The 7879-nt window shown below is 43.3% G+C and overlaps 1 non-coding gene across 1 annotated transcript; it reads right to left on the bottom strand.

The window, feature by feature from the left end:
* Positions 1–6731: 6731 nt before the first annotated feature.
* TRNAS-GCU (transfer RNA serine (anticodon GCU)) lies at positions 6732–6819 on the bottom strand. Its single transcript has one exon. It is a non-coding gene; the product is annotated as a tRNA-Ser (tRNA).
* Between the last annotated feature and the right edge of the window lie 1060 nt (positions 6820–7879).

Here is a 7879-nt window from a genome sequence, read left to right as displayed (position 1 = left end):
ATACAGCGTCAATACGTATAAATCAGGGTTTTAGCCTTTTTTGCAAAAACCTGGACCAATGTTGGTACTGACACGCAAAAATTAGCAATCGTGGTACCAATCTGCATGTGATGCCCCAATTGTGGTACTTCTGTGCAATTAACTCGGGGCGGCGGATGATGATGCATCTGGTTTGGACTCCCCATCGGCAGCAACCTCTGAAAGTCCCCACCATGCTAGTGCTTAAGCAAGGAGGACACCCGCATTATCTCTGGTAGCATAAGTACAACAGCAAACATCAGAAGCCAACATTAGCACGAAAAGGTGCTCCATGAAAAACTTGCTATCACCGAAGAATCATATGAATCAAGCTACATACTACATGCTTTCAAGACCTACAACACACACACACACACACGCACACGGGCAACCAATTTAGCGAGGCCGCCCACCCAGCAAAACGCACCAAAGAACCAATCTTTCTTAATCAGAGAAGAAGAAGGTGAGACCCAATCTCAGTCGTCGTCCGCGCTGTGCAGGCCATCCATCGAGCATCGCACCACGGACCCCGCCGCTCGATCCCCAGCCCGCACGGCCGCGCGGGACTCCCGCACCGGCGGCAGCCCCAAGGGGCCGCCAAGCCGATGCTCGAACCGGCACGGGGGAGGGGCTGGCCCCGAGGAGCGGGGAGCCGGCGAATCCGTCGGCCAGGAGCTGGGCGGCGCCCTCCATCATCGCCGCCGTTTGGGGAGGGACGCGGTGCCGGTCGACACGGTGTGGGGCGGGCGGCGAGGGGCAGGAGGGGGCGGCGGGATGGAGGTGAAGATGGGATCGAGGAGGCAGGGTCGTGCGAGGCACTGGTGGTTTTTTTTCTTCTTTTTTCTCCTTGGTACCGGTTCGGGTCTGACTTATGAGGGGACTACGGGTGCAATTACTAGAAAATGGGAGGGCCTATTTGCAAAAAGGGCGCGACGGTGAACCCGCCAGACTTAATCCGTGCTTTATTATTAGGGAAAGATTCCTTTGATTTTTTTGCTTCACTTTAGAAAAATTCAACCATTCCGAAAGACCGAAGTTTCATTCAAACAGAAATTTAAATCATTGAAATTTCATTCAAGATAAAAGCTAAATTTAAACATTATGATATTTTACATATTTCAGTGAACTAAACTTAAAAAAAAATCCTAAACTACTCCTTGTCGCTTGCTCGCCGCGAGGTCGACAATGCCCCCCTGCAGCTCCATCGTCATCGTCGTTGCTGCTGCCGAGGTTGTCAATCGACCCCGTCGTCCTCCTCCACCACAGCCGCTACCTCCGCGGCCACCCTCGCAGCTGCCGCGGCAGCCTGCGATGTCCGGAGAGCGACGAGGTACCCTGACGTGTCTTCAGGGTCATAGTCCTCTTGGAGGACGAGCTGTTCCGGCGGGAGGATCACCTTCGACAGGGCATGCGGGGCGGGCGGCGCGGGTGCCGTTGGTGCGGCTGGTCGCTGCCCGCCGAAAATGCATTGGGCACTTCCGCGCGGCTGCGCTCCGCCGGACATGAGGGCGGTGTGGGCTGCCGCCCTCCGGAATTGGCCGATGACGTCGTCATAGCTTTTGCCGTCCCAAAACTACTGATGGCCGATAATGTTGCACCTGCCGCCCTGGTGGGTGCGGTGCTCCTCCGCCGTGGCGCCAGGGACCAACATCGGGTAGCCGTCCTTGTCGATCTTCCAGTTGTGGGGGAGTTTTCACCCTGGCGGCACGAGGAGGCCAAACCGGTAGAGCTCCTCTGTCTCTGTCTTGCCGAGGCTCGACGACCAGGAGCTGCGGTTGTTTCCGTCGCCTCCGCCACCGGAGCTGCTACAGCCATCGTAGAACGCATCATCGGGAGAGGGGCTTGGAGAGTGTCGGGGTGTGGGTGGCGGGGTGAGGACGATGGGGGCTTGTAGAGCGTCTGGTGTGGACGGCGGGGTGAGGACGACAGGGCCTTTTATAGCCCACCGGGCGACAGGCAGGTAGGCGGACGGGCGGCCGGTGTTACTCCCGCAATAATGGCGGCGGCCTCGGGAGATGGCAGGGGGCCTCAGGAACCGACGCCACCCAGGCTGACGGGGCGACACGGGCTGACGAGGTAGGTACGTGGATGGGCGGCTGAAGTGATCTGAGCCATCGTTGTGTTTAGGGGGTTGTATCGAAGAAGAAGTGATATATAGAAAACAAGGTGGGAAGAGGATTGAAATACGAAGCAAGCCATTGTTTGTTTGATTCAAATTTACTTATCTCTATCTCTGAGGGTAACAAACTTTTTCTAGATGTGTGTACCGGTGGATGGAGAGGGAGAGGCCGAATGCAGTAAAAAAATCCCAAAGAAAACGAACTATAGCTATGTTCCATCTAGAAGGTGGACGTCAGAATGATCGACAGTACTATAAGAGAAAGGGTAATTGGATTCTGGTTCAACGCCCTTAACTCACGTATCACACGAGCTATGTATGCGTGGATGTCAATTAGCGAGCAATATGCATGTGTAATAACTCGTCAACAGTGATCTTCCGCACGCTCGTGGAAGCAGTACTGAGACTAGCTATAGACCGGAACAGCGACACTCGTGCATCATGTGCTACCTGCAGCTAGTGCGTGTGTGTGTGGAGGAGAATGGCTTCGGACAGTGAACGTTATGGTCGACTGTCACCCAGAGCAACCCGGCCAGCCTCAGTGCAAGATTCCAAAGCAAGAGACGCCAACCAGGAGCCATGAATAACACATTTTAGGGCATTTTCACTGTTACCCAGTCAACTTCGAGGACTACGAGCATGCAGCACTGCTGTTACCAGGGCAAATATAATTGACAGTCAAACAGGAGACGTCTGTGTGCATCAACCGATATAGAGGCCGGGGGTGTTCCCTCATTTTTGCAAAAAAGGAAAATCTACGAGAGGAGTTTATATGCCTGGGACACTCTGAACTGAGAAGAATTTCCATAAAACTTGCAAGATTCTTTCTGGTCAGAGGCTGCCAAAGGCGGAAGGAAATACTTTATTCCATATGAGCTAGCTCAGCAAAGGCCTTCTCTGACAATGGCATTTGGAAGAGCTCATGACGATGTCCTTTTTTTAGAGAAGGAGGTTAACCCCGGCATCTACATCAATCGATGCATGCGGCCATCTTTATTAATTATTCCATACATCAATCTACCCGAAACCACCACTCACACCTACAGACTCGATAATGTGGATCGTCGCCGATCCATCCACATAAGGTATCGAGACCATCCAGCCGCGGGCCGACCATCTCTGACGGAAGAGATGACCACCACCGCCAACTGCACCGGCCAGAACAGATCTGACTCGAGGTGCCACCAACGCTACCAACAGGCCCTCCACGCCGCCGCCTCCGATCCAAAGCCAGATGGCGCGCCACCGGCTCCGCCGACCGCAGCGCTGCCGCCGCCGCGCCACAGATCGGATCGGGCGCGTCTCCATACGAATCGGGACTCCGCACAATCCCAGAGACGCGGGAGAGAGGTGATGTCCTCCGCCACTGCCGTCGGCCCCCGGGCTTAGACCGGCGGCGTCCCCCGGCGGCGGTGGAGGAGGGGAAGAGGGAGTGCGGGCTGGCGGCGGCTAGGTTTTTGGGTGCCGCCCAAGTCGCCCTAGCAGGAGGCGACGCGAGGGCTTCGGCTCGCTCATGAAGATGTCTAACTGAGAGCTGCATATTTTCATCCTACTTTTTGATTCATTTAGTTCTTCAATTAACTCAAAGTTCTTTCTTTTTCTTTAAAGAATTCCGCCTTCCTTAAAATATCATAAACAGTTCTTGTTGGTTGAGCACCCTTTTCAAGGAAATAGAGAATAGCTGGAACATTTAAACAAGTTTGATTCTTTATCGGATCATAAAAACCTACTTTTTGAAGATCTCTTCCTTCTCTTCGAGATCGAACATCAATTGCAACGATTCGATAGACAGCTTATTGGGATAGATGTAGATAAACAACGCCCCCCCTAGAAACGTATAGGAGGTTTTCTCCTCATACGGCTCGAGAAAATGATTCGAATTTCTGTCGATAATAATAGAAATTAGACTATGACGTGCATTAATTTCCTTACAGAAAAAACAAATTTCATTTATACTCATGACTCAAGTGGGCTAATTTTGCCTGACAAACTTCGAAGGCAAAATCCTTCCAAAAATTTTGAGTCGTCTTTAAACTCTTTTCTTTGTCTCATTTCGAACGAATTGACTTTTATTCCTTATTCTGATCCAACTCTGTTGTTGAGACAATTGAAAATTGTGTTTACTTGTTCTGGAATCCTTTATCTTTGATTTTTGAAATCCTTGGGTTTAGACATTACTTCGGGAATTCCTATTTTTTTCTTTCAAAAGAGTAGCAACATACCCTTTTTTCTTATTTCCTTTGATAAAGCATTTATCTCTTCTATAGAAATCTAATAAGAGGGATTGATTCTGATATACTTTTATTGGACTTTATTCTTATTTTAACCTTTCGATTTATTTCTATATTAAGGATAGACTGACAAAGTTGGCCTAATTTATTAGTTTTCACTAACCCTAGATTCTTTCCCTTGATAAAAAAAATTCTATCCTCTCGAGCTCCATCGTGTACTATGTTACTTAAACCCAGCGCAAATTTGGTTCGGAACGAATAGAACAGGCTATGTCGAGCCAAGAGCATTTTCATTACTATGGAAAATGATGGATAAAAAAATCCACAATCGATCATGTCCTTCAAGTCGCACGTTGCTTTCTACCACATCGTTTTAAACGAAGTTTTACCATAACAAACATTCCTCTTTTCATTGCAAAGTGGTATAGAGAATTGATCCAATATGGATGGAATCATGAATAGTCATTGGTTTAGTTTTTTTATACTAATTAAAACTTGCTATCTATGGAGCAATATGGATAAAAGAAAGTAAGTATTTATCCGGGAAGCCTCCGCCAAGATCCAATTTATTTAAACCCATATTAAAATTCTATCATATGAATGAAACATAGTTTGAAAAAGACGACTAAACAAGTTTGCTTAAAACTTATTTATTCTTAAATTTCCACCCTCAACGGATGGCTCGAGATGATCAATCTTGAAGTGAGAAAAGAAGGATTGACTCTTCCTCAATAAATAAACTATCAACCTCCAAAAAAGTTTAATTAATTTAATTACTAGAATTAGAATTCTAGTAGTAATATATTTTTTAGTACCAAAAACAATTAACTATAATAACTAAATAAACTATTCCAATGAAAAGATTGAAAGTTTTTGGTAGTTATAGAATTCTCGTACTTCTTCAACTCGAATACCAAAAGGAAGAAAAAAATATGACTAAGTGATTTTATAGTAGAGGCATATCCTGAATGTGCTTGATAGATCCCATTTTTTCATGAAAATAAAGATAGTCAATTTGACTGGACTTAAGACTTTATTATGTTTTCTGAGAAAGAATAAGATATCATTATTCTCTTTAATAAACTTTTGTCTCGTACGGAATACTATATGATTTCACCGTTTGTTTCATCAGAAACAATCTGGGACGGAAGGATTCGAACCTCCGAGTAACGGGACCAAAACCCGCTGCCTTACCACTTGGCCACGCCCCATTTCGGGTTTTATGCGACACTAATAAACACTAGTATGTTTATTTGTTATTCGTCAATACCATTTCAATTACATAAAAAAGGAGGGATATTCTCTTGCTAGTATTCTACACATGCGGATAATATAGAATCAAAAAAAATGCATTGATCATTACATGGAATTCTATTAAGATATTATATGAAAGTCGAATTTATTCCACTCTCATTTGAGAGTGCAAATACAAGGAGGTATTTTGTGTTTGGGAAAGTCCGAAGAAAAAAGATTTTGAATCTCCCTTTTCCTTCTTTCCCTTAAAAAAATAACTCAAGAAAAATCCAATTATTTACTCTACAAGAATGAAATGCTTGTTATGCCTAATATACTTAGTTTAACCTGTATCTGTTTTAATTCTGTTCTTTATCCTACTAGTTTTTTCTTTGCCAAATTACCCGAAGCTTATGCTATTTTCAATCCAATCGTGGATATTATGCCTGTTATACCTCTATTCTTTTTTCTATTAGCCTTTGTTTGGCAAGCTGCTGTAAGTTTTCGATGAAATCTTTAGTACTCTGTATGCCAAATTGAATGATGTGTTCATTCCAAAAAAATTTAAAAATGGGTAAAAGCCGAGAAGTTTTATATTTTTATATTATGAACCTTCGATTCTAAAATTTAAATTCTTCTACATTGAATGGGTAGCTACAACAATAAATTTGGATCAGCCTTTCTACTCCCCTGCACCTAGGTTGAGCAGGTACCTAAAGGTACCTACACAATACCTAACCACCTAACCCTATTTCTGCTATTGATAAGAGTGCTTATTATAAAAGAATTCTTGCAATTTTTTTCAAGAATTCTTTTTTGCATTTTTAGGTATAAAAAAAACCATCCTAGTGGATCCGTGTGGTAAGGAAAAACTGGTAATCTATTCCTTAAAAAAAATCTTGGAGATTATGTAATGCTTACTCTCAAACTTTTTGTTTATACAGTAGTGATATTCTTTGTTTCACTCTTTATCTTTGGATTCTTATCTAATGACCCAGGACGGAATCCTGGACGCGAGGAGTAAAAATTCAGTTTTTTTTCTTATTGGATTTGTTTCGTACATTTATCTATGAGAAAATCCGGGGGTCAGAATTCTTTCCAATTCGAAAGTCCCAAATGATCCAAGGGAGCGGAAAGAGAGGGATTCGAACCCTCGGTACAAAAAAATTGTACAACGGATTAGCAATCCGCCGCTTTAGTCCACTCAGCCATCTCTCCACGTTCCAAAGCGAAAGGTTTCCGTGATATGATATAGGCAAGAAATAAGAAATAACGGTTGCAAAAAACCCCCTTTTTTTCTTTCAAAAGTCTATAAAAATTATATTGCCAATTCCATTTTAATTATATTCTTTTTTTCTTAATGTTAATAAAAAAAGAAGAAAATTCTTGTTTTTTCTTTCTAAAAATCGATAATGGCCGAGAGACAATCAAATAGATTTTCTCTTTAGCGGGCATTTCCATATAGGACTGGTTATAATTATAATAAAACAAGCAGGCTATATAAAAAAAACTCGTTTTTTGTCGATTATTTATCAAGAAAGCAAAAAGGGTTCTTATCAAATCCACCATAAAATTGGAAAGAAGCATAAAGTAAGTAGACCTGACTCCTTTAATGATGCCTCTATCCGCTATTCTGATATATAAATTCGATGTAGATGAAATTGTATAAGCGAATTTTTTTTATTTCCTTAGACTTAGACCGCGCAAGACAAGAATTTTTCGCTATTTACGATTTCATATTCTTGTTACTCGATGTTCTATAGGAATAAGAAGAAATCGCAACTCCTTTGCGCTACACATAAAATTGGATTTCGAAGGTCCATTTTTTTTCAGAATCCTCTATTTTAGTTCTTCCACCCATGCAATAGAGAGGGAATGGGAAAAGAAGGGTTACTTTTATTTTCATTTTTCCCTTAAAAGATAGACTTTGAAATAGGAGTCTTGGAATAATGCATTCTGAACAGTCCACCCGCTACTCTCATTGACCCCTAATTTTCAGACCTACTCAGTTTTGCCCCTAATTCGTGGTGACGGTCTATTTTAGAAATGCCCCTGAGCAACTTTTCTATCAGGTATTCTTTGCTTTCCAAGCTTGGTGACGTTCCTCTGGAGCTGTTAGTGCTTTCCCTTCTTTTGTAGCATCCCTACAAATATTTATTCTCTCCGAAAACATAAACACCAAGATGAATAAATATGACCTACACTTGCCATTTTGTCTCTAAAATGAATAAATATGCTTAGTTAGCTAAAAAATGGCATAACTACCTAGGTTAGCTAA

This window comes from Aegilops tauschii, chromosome 2, assembly GCF_002575655.3.
Source record: "Aegilops tauschii subsp. strangulata cultivar AL8/78 chromosome 2, Aet v6.0, whole genome shotgun sequence".
Classification (NCBI taxonomy): domain Eukaryota; kingdom Viridiplantae; phylum Streptophyta; class Magnoliopsida; order Poales; family Poaceae; genus Aegilops; species Aegilops tauschii.
Note: the sequence above shows the minus strand (reverse complement) of the source record. Positions and strands in the feature narration are given on the sequence as shown.